The 18033-nt window shown below is 42.6% G+C and overlaps 1 long non-coding RNA gene across 1 annotated transcript; it reads left to right on the forward strand.

The window, feature by feature from the left end:
- Nucleotides 1-4: 4 nt before the first annotated feature.
- Nucleotides 5-17582, forward strand: LOC311244388. Its single transcript, XR_014620693.1, has 3 exons — nucleotides 5-207; nucleotides 954-1009; nucleotides 17394-17582. It is a non-coding gene; the product is annotated as an uncharacterized lncRNA (long non-coding RNA).
- Nucleotides 17583-18033: the final 451 nt, after the last annotated feature.

Raw genomic sequence — 18033 nt, forward strand, 5'->3', positions numbered from 1 at the left:
GTACCTCTGAAACTGAACACAGTTCTGATTACTCAACATCTTCACCAAAATATCACTATTTAACGCTGTCCAAAAGGTTTTCCAAAAAGCTTCCGAAAAGCTTCCGAAGAGCTCCCTCCAAGTCCGATTGTAAGGAGGAAGAAGGCGAGGACACGTCAGACGTATCGCAGAGTCATCCGGTACCCGAGTCTGACTCCACACATCAAGGTTGAAAGAAAGTGTTCTTTTCAGCGACTGTTTATTACTGTTATCAATATTGTCAGAACAGTAATATGTTTGTAGTTGAAGTATTTACTTTGTTTAAAGGTGCTATAGATAATCTTTATGTAGAGTAATCATTACAAATATATAGGCTACATCCACAGCTTTTAGATTTGAGTATTTCTTTAGTATAGTATTTATTTCCCCCTCAAAAAAGGATTGGTTAATGGATTTAGCATTAAAAACTAATTGTGGGTACAAAATGAATGTTGCAGCAGGCATGTATCCCCTCCCGACTTCCCATTTCTCCACGTGGAATACACCTGATAAATGACATGCTGGTGCTCTAGTGCGACACCTTGTGGCTGAATGTTATCTATAACACCAGCCAGTGCTTCAACCAGGAAATGCCCAAGAGAAAGTTTATGTTGTAATCCATGCACATAATTACTTTTTTCCCCAGGTAATCTCTTGGTTACAACAAGATTGTAACAGTAATGCATTTTTATAGTTTATACGTGACGAGGCTTTCATTTTGGGTAAACGGAGTTTGTTTATCATGGTGACTTGCGGCCCTGTAGTGGTCTGAAAATAGTTACTGCCTCTTAAAGGTTTACAAAATAATAAAAAATGAATGTGTTAATTTTGACAGTCCTAGGAAATACATGAGTGACAATTCAAATGTAAATAATTCATCATATTTGATTGATCTAATTTGAATTCTTGTTCAGGACCTTTGTTTCTTTTCATAGGCCACTGAGTCAAGGTTACAAGTGGAAAGATGGGAGACAGTCATGTGAAACAAAAGGTAAGACCTGCCATTTTGCTTGATAGGGTTCCTTCCATGCTCTAATCATACACATTACTTAACCGCAATTCAGTTTCAGTTTTGTACACGTAGGCAAGCAGACAGGGTTAGGGTTCTGAAGGGCTGTTGTGTTCACATGTTTAGTTATTTCTTAACCGTGTTTTGAGATTGTGCTTGAATGATCTGTGTGTTTCAATATGGCGGATGTAAATTGGTATGGAGTTCCAGGTCTTAGCAGCTCTCACGGAGAGGGCTGATTGGCTAAATGTGCTTTTCCTTAGTGGAACAGCCAAGTCATCCGGTACAACAGTTCTGGGGAACCTGCTGCTCAGAGTGAAAAGAATCGGAAAGTGGGGGCTAGACCACAATGGAACAAATTTGCACGTAGTCACAACAATAACAAGCACACTTTCAGGTAGATAACTCCCAACTCCAACAGATTTTCTGTGGCTTTAAATATATAATATAAATAGTATATGAAATATATAGCCCTATTAAATATACATATAGATTTAGATTCAGATTTCAGAGTTTTATTTGCCACATGGAAACAATACAATCAGAGTTCTTCATACTAAATCATAAATACCATACCATGGACAAAAGGAGCAGGAAGAAGAATAAATCGTATAGTCACATTACCTGAAAAAATACAATCAAGCTCACAATAAACTTAAGTCATCATATTCACCAAGACTGAGAGAAAGAGAGAGAAAGAAGTCTGTGTTTGCAGGTTAAGTATTTAAAGATCGCTATTACCTATTACTAGGCCAGGGCCACGTAAACATGGGGAGAACATGCAAACTCCACACAGAAAGGCCCCCTGCTGGGGTTTGAACCAAGGACCTTGTTGTGAGAGTGACAACACTGCTAACCACTGCTGGGGTTTGAACCAAGGACCTTGTTGTGAGTCAACACTGCTAACCACTGCTGGGGTTTGAACCAAGGACCTTCTTGCTGTGAGTCAACACTGCTAGTGCTAACCACTGCTGGGGTTTGAACCCAGGACCTTCTTGCTGTGAGTCAACACTGCTAACCACTGCTGATTTGATTTATGGAATGACTGTTGTTATGTGTCCAAAGCCCGAAATAAAAAATTACTGAACTGAGCTGAACTGAAGCCCGATCGGCCCAGATCAGGCAGAGGTTAATTTCACGTCACAAATAGATCAATACAGTCCGTAGTAAGTAATGTTGCATTTCCTTTTAAAATGTAGCCAAGAGTAAAGACCCTAACCCTATCAAAACGGCAGTCAAAGTGTATATTTTCAGCACTACGTTTGTTTAGCAATGATTTTAAGTGTTATTAGCTAAATATGACCCCACACATAAATCCCTACCACATCCCCATCCAAGACACACACCCCAATAAATAGCACGCCATGACCGAAGAAAAACACGAACAGCCCTCGCGCCACTCACACCGCCAATGTGTCAATGTACACCTGAGAGAAGAAGAGGTGGTTCGTACTGTGGGAAAGGCTTTCTAGAATCATTTGAAAAGACACATGTACACACACACCTGCCCGCAATGCTCCAAGAAATGTCCAGTCGGGTCACCGAAAGAAACATTACATGAGAGGCAGATGCTGTATTACCTACAATGACACCCTGCTCAGTAGGTTTTACATCATTTATATATTTTCTTCCTTAATTGAGACCCTTAGTATGTGATTGGACACACATTCAGCATTCTAATGCAATACATTTGGCGTTTGTGTTTATTTGTTTTGTGTCTGGGTTTAACAAAAAAAAACGTTCTACAGTGAAAATCTAATTTATTTGTAAGGCCCGACAACACACATTAATGTCCCCATGGGCCGGACATGTCTTCTTTAAACAAGTCAAGAAGAAACATCACAATTAATCAAAAACAAAACAAAAACACCATGAAATCCAAAATAAAATGTAAAATACATAAATGCAACACTCCCAGACATGCCCCACGCGAAGGTACGGAAAAACTCACTAAAAACCTAGCAATTGGAAAAAAGCACCACAGGCAAGGTGGCGGAGAGAAACCTTAGAAGAAGTATCAATGGGTGGAGAATAAAACGGGTCTAAAATTTATATCACGGTATAATTTGAAGCATAGACGGTAACGGTATATATCACGGTATCAGTGTTTCCGTTAGAATTTTTTTTTTTGCCTGATAGGCAGGCTATATAAAGAATGACATCCTCAAGGCATGTAGATTTATAATATTTTAACTTAAAACTAGGCTACTTTTGCGTATAAAGTCATTATATTCCAAATAAAATAAGTCCCGAGTCCGTGCTGCTCCCATTGCAAACAGCCGCGCGCGGGCTGCGTGAATATTAAAGGCAACCAACTTGTGTTCGGCTTTTCTCTGATTGGCCGCGCCCCCACGCGCAGGCAAGCGCAGTCGTCCCACGTCCCAAATGAAATCCAAGGAGCGCAAGCGAGTGGCAGCGCGGGCAACCAACTTGTGTACCATGGGCTGCTGTTCCAACGCACTTGTGTTGGGCTGCTGTTTCACTCGTGTATAAACAAAGCCCATACAGTTATCAAATGCGCTGAACTAGAAAGCGTAAAGTTATTATGTTTCGCGTTTTTAACAACCAACTACCAGATTCACTCGTGTATAAACAAAGCCTATACAGTTATGAAATGCGCTGAACTAGAAAGCGTAACGTTATTATGTTTCACGTTTTTAACAACCAACTACCAGATTCACTCGTGTATAAACAAAGCCCATACAGTTATGAAATGCGCTGAACTAGAAAGCGTAACGTTATTATGTTTCGCGTTCCATTGATTAACGCCATTACCTGCTGTGCTGTAGGAAGCAGAGGTACAGTAAGTTACAGTAGGTGTAGGTTACATGTTTAATCAAAGCCCATACAATTTTTTAGATGAATGATTGTGGATATAATATAGAAAACACATCATTATGATATTGTCAGAGGGAGAGGCATGACTTCGCGACAGCCATATTAGACACTCACTGTACATCAGTGTGGAACTGTAACGTTATATGTTATTTCGCCCGTGGAGGCTGCTGAGCCTGAAGCGCCAGCGGGGCGACGCAGTGGTTTATCCCCGGCTTTCGTGCGCCGCCGCCGGCTTGATACAGCTTCAGCAGCAGCAGCGGCGGTGCTCTGTTGTAGGAAGCCCTTCAATGACAGCGGCGCGCTCTCATATTTTGCGAATGCATAAACTATATCTTAAATTATGGCTATGTGTCTAATATGGCTGTCGCTTATCAATGACTTCGCGACAGCCATATTAGACACATCGCCATAATTTAAGATATAGTTTATGCATTCGCAAATATGAGAGCTCTGTCATTGAAGTGGGTGGTGGCAGCATTACTAACAGTAACGATTTTTATTGTTTTGTCATGACCAAACATAATCCCAACATAGATAGGAGGTGTACTGTATGTCAAATGTCGGTCATGTGGTGGAAGAGTTTAGTACAGTCACACAACAGAACACCGCTGTAGTACAGTCACACAACAGAACACCGCTGGTTCGACCAGCGCTCCTGCCGCGTCTCTCTTGCCGCAAGGGCGTGTGCTAGTGGATTGATTGATTGGCCGTGTGGCCAATCAGAGAAACGCTGAACGAAAAGCTGAACACAAGTTGGTTGCCTTTAATATTCACGCAGCCGGGCTGGATGCTGGATTTTGCTAGAAGCATATGTAGCTGCAGAGCAGCAGAGCCAGCGGCGCTTTCAGGTCTGGTCACAGCTTTCAGCCGTTGGGTGGGGGGGGGCGCTGTTGAGCGGACCTGACCTGAAAGCGCCGCTGGCTCTGCGGCTCTGCAGCTGCATGCTATTCGCAAATCCACTGGTGCAGCCGTCCTCCCGGCTCCCGCTGCAGCCGTCGTTATCATAACACTACACGCATATCATAATGTTTACAGCAAACTGTAGTTGATCACCAGGTATGTTTTATTAACGTAGAATAATTCATATAAGAAAAACGATAGGGACATCTCTTACCTTTCTCCACTGGTTAAAAATGCCAGGAACTGAAATTGAAACTTGCTGTGCGCCGCGGTGATATGTGTTTATTATGAAATGACAATTGCGTGTTGACACGCCCACTGCGCGAAGCCTCCTAAATAACTTTTTCCAGTTTGCACATATCTATTATCTATGACTAATTCTATCTATTTTTAGGGGCAAATGCGATTGAAATAGTCGCGCTGTGGTTACATGACGTCATTGCTATTTTAGAGCTGCGCTACCGGTTACACGGTATAGTCAAAATCCATACCGTAGAGCAAATTAATACCGTTTATACCGTATACCGTTTATACCGTCCACCCCTAGTATGTATGTAATAAAACACAAATATGTACATGCAATAGCAACTGTGATTAAAAGATGGTATAAGAGACCTGTTTTATTCAAAGTGGACATATTTGAGTTGACATATAACAAGTTAATATACTGTACGTAGTTCTTTGAGGTGAAGAAAGAGGTGTTTTTGCTGAAGAAAAAGCATTCTAGCAGCATCTATACCTCTCTGTTTCAGTCCTGTTCTCATTGGGCTGTTTCTGTGCCTGTAATGAGCGAGCTGCTTTTATTCTACAAATACAATAATTATCATACATCTAGCAGTGGTGCGTGACCCTGTACCATAATTATCATACATCTAGCAGTGGTGCGTGACCCTGTACCATAATTATCGTACATCTAGCAGTAGGGCTGACCTTCGAATTTTTTTTGGCAATCGAAGCTTCGGGGCCGAGCTTCGATTTTAATTTGAAGCTTCGAATTAAAAAAAGATTTAATTAATTTTTTTTTTTATATAATATTTTTTTTTTTTTTCTTATGTTGTGGGACTTGTACAGTACTTTGGTAAACTTTGTTGTTTTTAAATGTGCTCTATAAATAAAGTGGATTGGATTAATGAATTAAGTAGCCCCTTTCGTGACTGTGACACAGCCAACACGGCTGTGTGATTTAATTAAAGGTGGATCGTTTGAACAACTTCAGATTTCATGGGAACTACCAATCCCCCAAATCAAGAATGTCTAAGATGAATGAAGTAAGATTTTGATTATTTGAAATATGGCCTGTGTAGACTAAACTATGCACAGAATTATGTCAGTCTACAAGGTCCGGCATTGTAGACCTTGTAGACTCCACTACAGACCAATTATCAGTGAATGTTCATGCATTTTTAAGAAGGGCTACTTCCACAAAAAAACAAAGAACTCACCAAAACATCTCAGTAGCACCTTATCTAAATGTTCTATTTCATATATGGAGATTCATATTTATTTATGTATTGCATGCATTTCTACATTTTATTTCCTATTTTGTTTATTCATCCCAGTATCTTTCTTTCTTATGTGTGGAATTCTACAAGGCATTTACATTCACATTTACATTTAGTCATTTAGCTGACGCTTTTATCCAAAGCGACTTATAAGTTCTGTACGACAGGTCATCAGGAAGGATACAACTCTATCAGATGAGTAACAATATTCATCAAAGTGTTGCGTGTTACAGTGTAGGTTAGTTTATTAGGACAAGTGCATGACAGTAAGGTTAGTTAGGGTTAGATTTTTTTTTATTTTATTTCAGATAATGGTTGAAGAAGTGCGTCTTTAGTCGACGGCGAAAGATTGGGCGGGATTCGGCTGTCCTAACTGGGGTGGGTAGTTCATTCCACCATTGTGGGGCAAGGACTGAGAATAGGCGTGTAGGTGGTGTATATGTGTTTGAGGATGATATCCTTCAAACAGGCAATAGTGATGATATAATTTGGGCAGTGCTGAGCTGGGTTACTTTCCTCCAGTGTATTTGTCCCCCGGCCCCACCCAATGGCCCCATGCACACACACACACTGAAGTAAAAAAAAAAAAAAAATGAAAAAAAAAAATTGAAAAAGAAAATTTATTTTTTATTTTATTTAATTTTTTTAACTTCGATTTTTTTTTGTTCGAAGCTTGTGCCATCGAACGAAGCTTCGAAGTATTTAAGACAGCCCTATCTAGCAGTGGTGCGTGACCCTGTACCATAATTATCGTACATCTAGCAGTGGTGCGTGACCCTGTACCATAATTATCGTACATCTAGCAGTGGTGCGTGACCCTGTACCATAATTATCATACATCTAGCAGTGGTGCGTGACCCTGTACCATAATTATCGTACATCTAGCAGTGGTGCGTGACCCTGTACCATAATTATCGTACATCTAGCAGTGGGGCGTGACCCTGTACTAGGGATGCACGATATTGCTTTTTTGACACCGATACCGATAACTTTATGCTCCTCAAGCCGATAACCGATATCGATAACCGATATTTATTGTATTATAATTTTTTTTTAATGTATATATTTTTTTTGATCATTTTTTTTTTTCAATATGAAACAAAACATATCACAATACAATAATAAAGACTTCCCAGGACAATAACTTAACACCAACTTAAATGTGACCTAACCAGACAACAGAAACAAAAGCCAAGAGAACAGTTTTGACTGATAAAGTGACCATATTTATTTTTCCAAATGAAAATTCACAATCCGTCAACAGCTTGTGGTGCATCCAACCTAAGACGCTCGAAGCTTTTTGTTCTTCTTTTTTCAAAGCGGAGCCTTGAAAAAGAGGCTTTGAGTGGACACATCACCACCTCACATCACCACCACAACAACGGGTCACCTGCGGCATCACCACCGCCACGGTGTTGGGGGCCCGCGACGACGGCGCGAGCACGCTTGTACCTATTGACGAGTCGTTTGCTAAATTAAAGAAGTTTGACAGAAGGGCAACCAGCCAGGCAGCGCCGTTATCTCACGGGACGAGTAGCTACATTAGTTAGCCAACAACCAGCCAGGCAGCGCCGTTATCTCACGGGACGAGTAGCTACATTAGTTAGCCAACAACCAGCCAGGCAGCGCCGTTATCTCACGGGACGAGTAGCTACATTAGTTAGCCAACAACCAGCCAGGCAGCGCCGTTATCTCACGGGACGAGTAGCTACATTAGTTAGCCAACAACCAGCGCCGTTATCTCCCGGGACAAGTAGCTTCATTAGTTAGCCAGCAACCAGTCAAGCTAACGTTAGCTGGCTCCAGCAGCTTGTTGATGTCGTCGGGAGCATTTAGCCTGCTGGCTACCTAGCTCCACTTCAACCAGCATCGGGAGATCCAGCAGCTTGTCGATGTGCTAATAGCCTCAGCAACCTAACGTTAGCTGGCTCCAGCAGATCGACAAGCTACAGATCGACAAGCTGCTGGAGCCAGCTAACGTTAGTTTGCTGAGGCTATTAGCACATCGACAAGCTGCTGGAGCTCCCGATGCTGGTTGAAGTGGAGCTAGGTAGCCAGCAGGCTAAATGCTCCGCGACGCTGAACTGCATGCGCCGGTCTGTCTGTCGAAGACCGAGGGAACCGCAGAAGGGCTCAAGCCGCTAGCTTTTAAGCAGTCCTTGGTGGTGCAAATTAACCTGGCTGCTACGGAGAAATAAGTGACTGCGTATTCAACCAAGGGTTGCATCACAGCCACGAAAGGGGCTAGCTTTGCTTAGCTCCTCGCGTCGTCGTGGGCTTCTAAGTTAAAGGGGAACTCCAACATTTTGGGAAATTAGCTTATTTAACATCTTCCCTGGAGTTAGACAAGAAGATACATACCTTTTTTGTCTCTGTGCGTGCATTTTAGCTTTGGGAATAGACGCTCCGTTAGCATAGCTTAGCTTCATCACTGGAAGTGGGGGAGGGTTAGAGCCTTACAGTGTATTGCAAGGTCTGACATTGACCAAACTTGATATGCATGACCTTGGTGGGCTCTAGGTCAACTCCTGAAAAGGGGGTCAATGTCAGACTTTGCAATCAAAAGTTAGGGGGCTAATAACCCTTGCCATAATTTCAGTGCGCCCCTAACTTTTGATTGCAAGGTCTGACATTGACCCCCTTTTCAGGAGTTGACCTAGAGCCCACCAAGGTCATGCATATCAAGTTTGGTCAATGTCAGACCTTGCAATACACTGTAAGGCACTGTAAGGCTCTAACCCTCCCCCACTTCCAGTGATGAAGCTAAGCTATGCTAACGGAGCGTCTATTCCCAAAGCTAAAATGCACGCACAGAGACAAAAAAGGTATGTATCTAATTGTCTAACTCCAGGGAAGATGTTAAATAAGCTAATTTCCCAAAATGTTGGAGTTCCCCTTTAACACAATAACACGCCGTCGTGGTGGTGGTGATGCCGCAGATGACCCGTCGGGCTGGATGTATTGCAAGTTGTTGCCATTTTCCCTCCTTGTGGAACGTCTGCATTGCATTTATTACAAATAGCAAGCGATCTTTTTTCTCTGAAACTCCGAGTACCGACGCGGCCATCTTTGTTGTTAACGTTAACTTGCGTGGCTACGTCACAGCCAAGAAAGGGAGCGCTGGATTTGTGTAAAACGCCCTGTTCCTAAACCACACGCTGTCAAGTCGTAGCACAGTACTGACAAAACGGGAGGAGACTTTAGTCAAAACAAACGCACTTCATTCCAATTCACCCACACCGCATTCTTTTTTTTACAAAAAAATATATTATATTATCGGAGCTATTAATAACGTTATCGAGTTTATCGGGATGACGTCATAATTGCTGGTATCGGCCCGATAATTATCGTGCATCCCTACCCTGTACCCTGTAATTATCGTACATCTAGCAGTGGTTTGTGACCCTGTACTAGGGCTGCACGATTTTGGGAAATAATCGAATTGCGATTTTTCTGACAGATATTGCGATTGCGATAAAATTTGCGATTATACTTTTTTTTTTTTTTTTGCAGCCCCACAGAGGTTTATTGTAAAATGCGGCTTGCATCTGGCCTACGCGGTGGGTCTTTTTGGGACACCGAGCCTGAAAATGTTTCTTTTTACCTGGGAATCGATACCGGTACCTTTTTTTCTGTACTTTACTCTCCCTCTCTGAAGTCTAAACTGTAGAACACCTTACCTCCCTCTCCCAAACCGATCTTGTATCTCAATGGGACTTCCTGGTTAAATAAATGCAAAAAAAAATAAAAGGAATTTGCAATTTTTTATTTTTTTTTATTAGCTAATTGCATCATTCCAAATCGCGATTTCGATTTAAAATCGATTAATCGTTCAGCCCTACCCTGTACCATAATTATCGTACATCTAGCAGTGGTGCGTGACCCTGTACCATAATTATCATACATCTAGCAGTGGTGCATGACCCTGTACCATAATTATCGTACATCTAGCAGTGGTGCGTGACCCTGTACCATAATTATCATACATCTAGCAGTGGTGCGTGACCCTGTACCATAATTATCGTACATCTAGCAGTGGTGTGTGACCCTGTACCATAATTATCGTACATCTAGCAGTGGTGTGTGACCCTGTACCATAATTATCGTACATCTAGCAGTGGTGCGTGACCCTGTACCATAATTATCGTACATCTAGCAGTGGTGCGTGACCCTGTACCATAATTATCGTACATCTAGCAGTGGTGCGTGACCCTGTACCGTCAAACGGAATTCAGATCCAACTTTCAGACTGGACTCTGCAGATCAAATATGACTCCAGATCCAGCAATAGCATAGCAATCCTGTCGTTACAAATGTTGTCAGAAACATATTTTAGGTTCCATGAAAATAGAAGATTTATGTATCTTGTACATAAGCATCAAGATATCTTTACACGCACATTATTAACCACAGCGTGGCTGCAATTCTGAATGGCTGGTTTCACGAGGGACGGTTCTTGTCACAGCTGAACTGCAGAAAAGCCACAATGCACACTAGGGATGCCCCGATCGATCGGCCACCGATCGTTATCGGCCAATAATCAGTATAAATATGCGATCGGTGATCGGTGATAATGCTTTATTTTCGCCGATCGTCAAAATCGATCTGTTCTGTCTCAGACACCGGGTGGTGCGGCGTCTGCTCATCCCTCCAGCACCTCCCGCACGCATGTAAACACGGGTCTAGTAGTCTAGTGGTGGGACGGGACACGGGAGGACGGCGTCTCCCTGAGCTAACGTTAGCTTAGCTACCTTTACAAAATGACCCAGTCAACTATTCACTTTTAGTTTAATACATGATGAGGCATTGTCTAACCGAACGGTATCTAGCCGGCCAGCTACCGATAGCTCCTGACATCAACAAACGCTCCATCAAGTCTAGTAGAGACGTGTATGATACCTGTTATCTGTTAGCTGTTAGCTCACGTTAGCGCAAGTTAGTTCACTGTTCAAAACTAAATGTCCCATTGAACTAAATAATTCACTGAGGCGTTGTATTAACGTTATATATCCGGCTAGCAGTAGCTACAGATAGCTCCTGATATCAATGTCTTATAACACTGATTCGATGCGTATTCGAGCTGAGGGCATGTTGAATGTGATATGACCACAGTAACGTTATACCAATAGGGTCCATCTGCAGGGCAGGATAATCCTTGCCGTAGCTCGAGGCTACTCGAGTATAGGCTCCAGGTGCAGCTCCGGAGAATCCTGGCCGTAGCTGGAGGCTACTAGAGTACACACAGACAGTGGAGCTTGTTGCGTGGTGGCGATGTCTCGCAGATAATACAAGTACAAGTCTAATTATATAATATATATATTTTATTAAAAAAAATATATATAAAATTAAATTAAAAAGATTTTAATCAAAAACTATCGGTATCGTATCGGTATCGGCCGATATGGCTCACGACGATCGGTGATCGGTATCGGTGGCAAAAAACGTGATCGGGGCATCCCTAATGCACACATTTAAAGTGTTATTTTATTTGTTCAACTAAGTGGTCTACATTCCAACAGCCATCACTGTGTTTTGGTCAGTAACATGGATTAGATTCGATTCAAATGTATGTAGATGAGAGAGAGAGAGAGAGAGAGAGAGAGAGAGAGGAGAGAGAGAGAGAGAGTTGCCCAGTATGTAGCAGTAAAGTGCAACAGCAATATACAATGTACAGGTGGTTAACTGGGTACACAATATACATATTACTACTGAGTGTAGTGCTAATCAAATGTATGTACAGAGTTATATTATATATATATGAGAGAGACAGTATGACTACTACTGGCCAGCAGCGTAACTAGTAAGTCATGAGTAGGATATATATAGATATAGTAAGGGACTGTGCAGGTAAGTACAGACATATATATATGGTATATACAGAATTATAGTACATGCTATCATATAGAGCGATGGGTTATGTGCAGGTGTACAAGCAAGTATATGAGGGGTTATATGTAGGTATATTCAGACAAATATGGGTATATGCTGTGATATAAAATTTATTTGTAAGGCCTGACAACACACGTTAATGTCCCCATGGACCGGACACATCGTCTTTAAACAAGTCAAGAAGAAACATCACAATAAATCAAGAACAAAACTAAAACATCATGAAGTCCACATTTTTTTTTATAAATAAAATAAATGAATGCAACACTCCCAGACATACCCCACACAAAGGTAAGGAAGAACTCACTAAAACCTAGCAATAGGAAAAAAATGCACCACAGGCAATGTGGAGGATAGAAACGTTATATATAAGTGTAAATATGTGGTATATTCAGCACCATTGTACATGCTATCATGCAGAGTATATGGGTAGACAGTGGAAGCAGTTGGTAGGTATAAATTGAGTATAGGCAACAGAGTTCAGAGTCGTACAGTATGGGTAACAGAGCCTAGGGTGTAGGCAATGGAGTCAGAGTTTATATAGTGAGGGGGAGGGGGGGGGGTCTGTCAACGTCGCACAACGTCGTGAGTTCAGAGAGATGACCGCTGAGGGAAAGAAGCTGTTCCTGAGTCTGCTTCTTCTGGCGTGTGTCTTTAGACCTGCAGCTCCGTTGAGGCAAGCCAGGCCAACGTTTCATCGTCCAGTTCCATCAGACGGCGTTCTCCATACGGTGGCCGGTGTTTGGGGCAACTGGTGATGATATGTTCCACAGTCTGTGCAGGGGCTCCACACTCGCATGAGGCACTGTCCTTGAGGCCCCACCTCTTCGTTGAGGCGCCGTAGCGTCCAACGGCGGTCCTTAGGCGGTTGAGGGTTGTCTACTGCTTCCGGGGCAAGTCCTGACCAGGGACGTCCAGAGGGTCATTGATGTAGAGGTGCAGCCTGGATGGTTCTGCTGACCTCCACTGGTCCCTCCATCTCGTCCTGACCCAGGAGGCCTTGGAAGTGTCAGATGGTGTTGTGTGGAGTAGCCTGTAGGCTTGCATGGAAAAGGGGCGCCGTGACTTTAGGCGCACACGTCGTGGTGTCTCTGTGGTGCTATTGTGAAGGAGGTGGGATGCACCAGTGTGGCTGCTTCTCGTCTGATGGTAGCCGGGGCAATACCAGCGAGTATGGGCAGTTGGTTTACCCGTGTGGCTTGTGGGCAACCAGAGACTGTTCCTGAGTCTGCTGTGAACGTGGTTCAGAGTTCAGAGAGATGACCGCTGAGGGAAAGAAGCTGTTCCTGAGTCTGCTGTGAACATGGTTCAGAGTTCAGAGAGATGACCGCTGAGGGAAAGAAGCTGTTCCTGAGTCTGCTGCGAACGTGGTTCAGAGTTCAGAGAGATGACCACTGAGGGAAAGAAGCTGTTCCTGAGTCTGCTGTGAACGTGGTTCAGAGAGATGACCGCTGAGGGAAAGAAGCTGTTCCTGAGTCTGCTTGACCTGGAGCGGAGGTTCCTGGAGCGTCTTCCGGAGGGGAGAACGTCAAACAGTCCATGATTGGGGTGAGAGGTGTCCTTGACAATGCTGCGTGCCTTCCTCAGACACCGCTTGTGGTGGATAGACTCAATAGTAGGGAGTGGTGTACCGGTGATGCTTTGTTTTCACCACCCTCTGCAGTGCTTTCCGGTCAGAGGCCGTGCAAAAGACGTACCAGACTGTGATGCAGTTGGTGAGGATGCTTTCAATGGCACACTGGTAAAGGTTCACCAGGATCTGAGGGGACAGGTGGGCTTTCCTCAGTCTCCTCAGGAAGAAGAGGCACTGGTGAGCCTTCTTGACCAGTGCTGAGGTGTTGAGGTTCCAAGACGGGTCCTCTGAGATGTGGACGCTGGGTCTGGTCTTCCTGAAGTCCACCATGAGCTCCTTGGTCTTCTTGGTGTTGAGAGCCAGATGGTTGTCGGCACACCACGCCACCAGGTGCTGGACCTCCTCCCTATAGGCCAACTCATGGTTGTTTTTGATGAGGCCCACCGCTGTTGTGTCATCTGCAAACTTAATTATGGGGTTGGTACCATGTATAGGAGTACAGTCGTGGGTGAAGAGGGATGAATGAATGACTTATTTTATTTTGAACATTTACAAATAAGGAAGAAAGCCGAAGGCCGGACCAGCACTCTCAGATTAAAAAATTGTTTTTAATGGCAGCCTATAGTACAGACATGTTTCGGAACAGGTGTTGCATCTTCAGTGTTAATAGGCTAGCAATGGTAGCTTGTAAAAGTGGGAGCTATATACCATGTGGGCAGGAAGTGACATCATTGAGGTGAGCTTGGGAATGCTAGTCAACTTTGACCTCCATAGTAAGGATTTTATAATGTAGAATGTTGAAAACAAATATAAACCAGAAACTTAAATAAGCCAATAGCAAACACAAAATTCTATAAGAAAAAAACAACAAAAACGGAAGGAAAAGAGGACAACTTTTCACCATTCGTAAAAATTATAATAATAGTAATAATAATATAATCATGATAATAAAAGTAATAAAAGTCACTTATAGGAAACAGGATAACAAGTTTTTTTCATTCATTCCCTTTGGTACAGTACCATTAAACAAATGAATATAGTAGCCTGTCTCCCCCTCTAGAGGACATTGTAGACTAACTCGCCAGATACAGATACATGGGAGGGGCAGCTGTCAGATACTGAGAGCGCGGTCTACCTTGACTTTGAATGTTTACAAATACGAATAAACAAGCGAAAAGGATAGGTTTGAAGCCGAAGGCTTATAGAGCAACCTACCCCTAATTCAAAAACGAATTCAAAACAGTTAAAGGTTTCAAAATATAACAAACAAACAAACAAAAAAATATCAACATCAAAAATCAACAAGAAACTATCCTGATGAGAACAAAAACAGTTAAAGTTTGCAAGAAAAAACAAACAAAAAATCAACTATCAACAAAAAACGTTCCCGAAAAGAACATAAGCCAACATAGGAAAATCAAAACTTAATCTGCAATACCCAAGTTTCATGGTAGAGAAAAAACGGAGTAGAGAAAGGGGACTCAGCACACAGCCTTGCGGCACGCCGGTGTTCAGGGTGAGGGTGGAGGAGGTGAGATTAACCTAACAAACTGAGGTCTGTTCGTTAGGAAGTCTAGTATCCAGTTGCAGACCGAGGGGTTGATGTCAAGGTCCTTGGTTTCCAGAAGGTCACCACTGGTTTGGAGATGAGTTTGGAGGCGATGGTGGTGTTGAATGCTGAGGTCTATGAACAACATTCTCACATGGGTATTGCTCTCATCCAGGTGGGAGAGTGTAGCGCTGAGGGGATGGCGTCCTTCGTGCTCCCGTTCTCACGGTAGGCAGATTGGTGACTGTCCAGTGAGGGTGAGAGGCCAGATTTGAGGTGAGCCAGCACCAGCCTCTCAAAGCACTTCTTGATGATGGGGGTGAGTGCAACGGGGCGGAAGTCATTAAGGCTCGAGGCAGAGATGTGTTTTGGACAACTCCCTGGGATAGTGACAGGTTGAATAGTGTCAGTTAAGACCCCGGACAGTTGCTCAGCGCACTTCCTGAGCACTCTGCCGGGGATGCCATTCAGGGCCAGCTGTGTGGGAGTCCAGGGTGTCCTGAGTGGCAAACATACTCCAGTCTGTGTGGGAGTCCAGGGTGTCCTGAGTGGCAAACATACTCCAGTCCGTGTGGGAGTCCAGGGTGGCCTGAGTGTCAAACATACTCCAGTCCGTGTGGGAGTCCAGGGTGGCCTGAGTGTCAAACATACTCCAGTCCGTGTGGGAGTCCAGGGTGTCCTGAGTGGCAAACATACTCCAGTCCGTGTGGGAGTCCAGGGTGGCCTGAGTGGCAAACATACTCCAGTCCGTGTGTTGGAACAGCTGCTGCAGCTCAGAGTCTGTCCTCTCAGGCCATATTATGACTGTTCTGACTGAGGGCTTCACACGTTTGATGAGTGGGGTGTACTTTGGGAGCATCAACAAAGAGAGGTGGTCAGATGGTCCCAGGTGGAGGAGGGGCATAGATTTGTATGCATCAGCCTATTGGTGTGACATGGTCTACTGTCCTGTCTCCTCAAAGGTTTTTATAGTTTTTTCCTCCACAGATATGGTCCTGGCAGTCCAAAATGTGGGACAGCATGGAATTGAAATCCCATTACTCATGTAAACATAATCATGCAGATCTGTGCCACAAGAAGTGAGATGGAAAAACTGGGTTCGACTCGTCTGAAGGAAAAACTGAAGCACATCACTCGCTCCTATAGTTAAAGACTAGAATACTTTATTAAGAGTTTCCTGTTAAAGACGGAAATGACTAGTGCTGTTTTTTATTATTATTATTAGTAGTAGTAGTAGTAGTAGTAGTAGTAGTAGTAGTAGTAGTAGTAGTAGTAGTAGTAGTAGTAGTAGTAGTAGTAGTAGTAGTAGTAGTAGTAGTAGTAGTAGTAGTAGTAGTAGTAGTAGTAGTAGTAGTAGTAGTAGTAGTAGTAGTAGTAGTAGTAGTAGTAGTAGTAGTAGTAGTAGTAGTAGTAGTAGTAGTAGTAGTAGTAGTAGTAGTAGTAGTAGTAGTAGTAGTAGTAGTAGTAGTAGTAGTAGTAGTAGTAGTAGTAGTAGTAGTAGTAGTAGTAGTAGTAGTAGTAGTAGTAGTAGTAGTAGTAGTAGTAGTAGTAGTAGTAGTAGTAGTAGTAGTAGTAGTAGTAGTAGTAGTAGTAGTAGTAGTAGTAGTAGTAGTAGTAGTAGTAGTAGTAGTAGTAGTAGTAGTAGTAGTAGTAGTAGTAGTAGTAGTAGTAGTAGTAGTAGTAGTAGTAGTAGTAGTAGTAGTAGTAGTAGTAGTAGTAGTAGTAGTAGTAGTAGTAGTAGTAGTAGTAGTAGTAGTAGTAGTAGTAGTAGTAGTAGTAGTAGTAGTAGTAGTAGTAGTAGTAGTAGTAGTAGTAGTAGTAGTAGTAGTAGTAGTAGTAGTAGTAGTAGTAGTAGTAGTAGTAGTAGTAGTAGTAGTAGTAGTAGTAGTAGTAGTAGTAGTAGTAGTAGTAGTAGTAGTAGTAGTAGTAGTAGTAGTAGTAGTAGTAGTAGTAGTAGTAGTAGTAGTAGTAGTAGTAGTAGTATATTTCAATGTTCTTCTTATTATAATGTATTTGACCTGTAGCCCTTTATTTCGTTTTTAACTATAGGAACAAGTGATGGGTGCTGTTAGTGTTAGTGCTGGTTTTTAACTCCCATCCACTTTATCTTCCCAGTCTAGGGACCGGAGGTTGGCTGGAAACCTGGAGGCGGCCAGAAAGCACGGCTCCACCGCCCGCCGCCTCAACACCGCCACCCTGACGGGTTCATCGTCATCATCATCATCATCATCATCATCATCATCATCATCATCAAAATATCACTGTTGTAGACGCTCTGAGTGTGTTGTCTCACCGCAATATATAAAGCTATATATATATAGATAGATAGATAGATAGATAGATATAGCAACAACAAACCAAAATAGTTGAAACAATATATATATATATGTTAACTTTATGTCTGAAAAGGAGTAGGAAGAAGTATAAACATATTTAATCCTACCCTTTCTCTACTACTAAGTGATTGTAATTATACATCATTCTAAGTCTAAATGCATGCATACATACACATATCTACATATACATGTACTGTTCTTTATACATTTAAATATATGTACCCACAATAATAAATTCAATAAATAAATAATAATCTATGTAAACACCTGGTGATTGTCGAAGCCCTTCTTCATCCCGGTACCTGGTGAGAATCCTGTCCTTATAGCTCTTTTTAAACTGGTTCGTGTTTGTACCTACAGGTGAGAATCCTGTCCTTATAGCTCTTTTTAAACTGGTTCATGTTTGTACCTACTGGTGA

The sequence above is a fragment of the Notolepis coatsorum genome (genome assembly GCF_963971535.1).
Source record: "Notolepis coatsorum genome assembly, chromosome: 17".
NCBI lineage: Eukaryota > Metazoa > Chordata > Actinopteri > Aulopiformes > Paralepididae > Notolepis > Notolepis coatsorum.